Genomic DNA, 3,343 nt, shown 5'->3' with positions numbered 1-3,343 from the left:
GGCCTCCTGCTTCGTCTCCTCACATCTCTGGTCCAGGAAGCTCTGTAATAGGTGACCATGTGAACAGCCAATGCTCAGAGTTGGATGAAGCCTCCATTTGCATTTCTGTTCATTTTGAGGGTGAGGGGAGGTATTCAGTGGCCCCACCTAGAGTGGAGTCTGGGGGCATGAGTATCTGGGTTCAGATTACCACTCTACTCTGGAAACAGGGCACGGGGCCAGCAGGATCGGTGGCCATTACTAATTCATGGTCCCACGGTAGCCAAGTGACCATCTCAGCCTCCCCAACTGGGCCTCCAAGAAGGTCCTGGAGACACGAGGAGCCTGGAGTCGGCCCAAAGTCCACAGTCACCGCTGGCCACAGCAACAGCCCGGGAAACAACCAGCTCAGGATTGGGAACTCAGACCAGGGGAGAGGCGGAGCCCGAAAGAACCCCCACCCAGTGCTTTCCTGAGTTATGAACCCTGGCCCCCAGGCCTCCCGGGGCACATCTGTGCCCAGATGCCTCCCTGGGCTCTGATACAATCTCACATTTGAATTTCACTTTTGCAAGGGAAATGACCAGTGTTCCGGCCCCTGCCTCTATCCTAGACATCATCTCACAGTGTCCAGCCTCTCTGCTCCCTCAAGATGAGGTGGAGGTTCTCTGTCCTAAGATCCAGGCCTTTCCTGGGCTGGGCCTCAGTTACCTCCCAGGGCTCACTGATGCCTTTGAGTTTGTTGGTCTGTCTGCCTATCCCCAGCCTTGCCGCCAACAGGACAAGGTTTGTACTTGGTGACCCAAAAGGCACTGAGGGCACCATGGCCACTGCCACCCCACCCCGCTATCACATACGCTCCCAGAGCGAAGCAAGGCCAAACGGGTCTCCCCCAAGGTCACAGGCCTGGTTCTTTCCAGCAGGCTCATGTGCTGGCCCATGAATAATTTGCGACCAGCTGGCAGGGCAGTCATCCACCACATCCCTCTTCTCGGCTTTCTGGAACTTCAACTCTCCCTGTCCCCTGGCTTCTGACTGCTGCGGCCCACATTCCTGTGAGCTGGGGATACAGGCTGAAAAGGTTTAGCCAGTTGCTTCCCCTGCTGGAAGGAGCAGTCAGACAAGAACCCTGTCCTCAGAGAGGACTCCCCCGCTTCGGGATGCCTGCGCCGTCCTGATGACAGTCCCATTCTCAAAATCATTCATTCCGGTCTGACCCAAATACAAACGTGAGGTCTACACACACACACACACACACACACACACACACACACACACACACACACACACGCACACTCGTACTGCAAGAGCGCCTACAATAAAATAATTTGGGGGCTGGTGAGATGGCTTATTAGATAAAGGCACTTGCTACCAAGCCTGGCTGCCTGGGTGGGTGTTCTCCTGGGGACCTACACGTTGGGAGGAGAGAAGTGCCTCCTGCAGGCTGTCCTCTGGCCTCCACAAGAGTGCCGTCCACCTGCCTGCTCCTTCCCCCGCGGCTGCACGTAAATAAATGTAATTTTTAAAAATTAAGCTGGGGCGGTGGTGGCTCATGCCTTTAATCCCAGCACTCGGGAGGCAGAGGCAGGTGGATCTCTGTGAGTTCGAGGCCAGCCTAGTCTACAAAGCGAGTTCCAGGACAGGCTCCAAAGCCACACAAAGAAACCCTGTCTTGAAAAAAAAAAATTAACTGTTACCTAAGAACAGGAAGTTGTCTCCTCACCCATCCTTGCTCTCTTTTGAAACTACTTTCTTTTTTTCTTTTGTTGAGACAGAGGATTGCTATGTAGCCCAGGCTGGCCCTTCTTGTGCTCTTCCTTCCTCAGCCTCTGAGTACTGAGGTGATAGGTGTGCACTGCCACTCCTGGCAAGACTCTTCTTACAGAACAGAGCTCGGGTCACTCCAGAAACAACCAAGGCAGTCTGTGCAGACCCTCCCCTAACATCCCAAAGGACTTCTCGCATCCTAAGACAGAGGCTCTAATTGACAGAGGCTCTAATTGGGCCCTTGATCACCTTCCGGTGTAGACACCGTGAGGTAGACAGTTTGGCTCCGAAGCCTTCCAAGGCTTTTGGCTCCTTGAGATCCAGTCTGGGCCTGAGGATTAGCTCCTGCCTTCATTCTTGGTGTAGTTCATCAAAGACAGGCCATGTGTGTGTGTGTGTGTGTGTGTGTGTGTGTGTGATTGGGGGTGTGTTCTGAAACACCATGCAGCACTTGCAGAATAGGGCCACGGGCACAAATTATCTAAAATACTTGAATTGCACTGCTTCTTTCTTTCTTTCTTTCTTTCTTTCTTTCTTTCTTTCTTTCTTTCTTTCTTTCTTTCTTTCTTTCTTTCTTTCTTTCTTTCTTTTTTTTTGTGATGTGGGGGAGAGTTGAGACAGGGTTTCTCTGTGTAACAATCCTGCCTGTCCTGGAACTCACTCTGTAGACCAGGCTGGCCTCGAACTCACAGAGATCCGCCTGCCTCTGCCTCCCGAGTGCTGGGATTAAAGGTGTGCGTCACCACCGCCCGGCTGAAGGGTTGCTTTCTAATGTCTTTCGAATGAGAAGCTGGGGCTGTAGCTCAGAGGTAAGAATGCTTGCCCAGCATGCACGAGGCCTTGGATCCAATCCCCAACACATACATACACACACACACACACACACACACACACACACACACACACACACACACACCTTCAGTAAGAGGTCTCAGAATCCCCCACGGAGCTGAGGAGGCAAAGACATAGCAGCGAACTCCCCCATGCCCTTGTTTTCTGTTTTCTGGGTTTTTTTTTTTTTAGATTTTTACTCTATGTTTTGCCTACATGTATGTTAAATGCACCATATGCATGCACTGTCCACGGAGGCCAGAAGAAGGCGGTGGGTCCACTGGAACTGAAGTTGCAGATCCTTGTGAGAGCGTCCATGTGGGTGCTGGGAATTGAACCCTGATCCTCTGGAAGAGCAGCCAGTGCTCTTAACCACTGAGCCATCTCTCCAGCCTCTTAGGTTGGTTTCTAAATACTCTTTGTCACTAAAAGGACTCAAGACTTCTTGGAGCAAGGGTTGATCCCAGACCCAGGACAAAAATGTGCAAATAAGGATGGGATGACCCTTGGAAAGATAAGGATGTGCTGAGAGCCGCAGCTGATGGGCTGTACCAAAGAGGGGTTAGCATCCGAACAGATAAGGAAATTAGCAAATGAGGGTATGAGAGCCCACTGAGTAAACCCAGTCCCTGAGTCTATCCTGCTATAAAAAAAACAAATTAGGGCTGGGAGTGTCCCTGGGTGATAAAGGCTTGCGTAGTGTGCCTGAGGCCCTGCAAAAATGAACGAAAGCACAAACTGAATGTTCATGGAAAGCAGGACATTT

This window comes from Peromyscus californicus, unplaced genomic scaffold (assembly GCF_007827085.1).
Source record: "Peromyscus californicus insignis strain IS unplaced genomic scaffold, ASM782708v3 Scaffold_6__1_contigs__length_162567912, whole genome shotgun sequence".
NCBI classification, from domain to species: domain Eukaryota; kingdom Metazoa; phylum Chordata; class Mammalia; order Rodentia; family Cricetidae; genus Peromyscus; species Peromyscus californicus.
The sequence above is the reverse complement of the archived record's forward strand: the minus strand, read 5'-3'. Positions refer to the sequence as shown.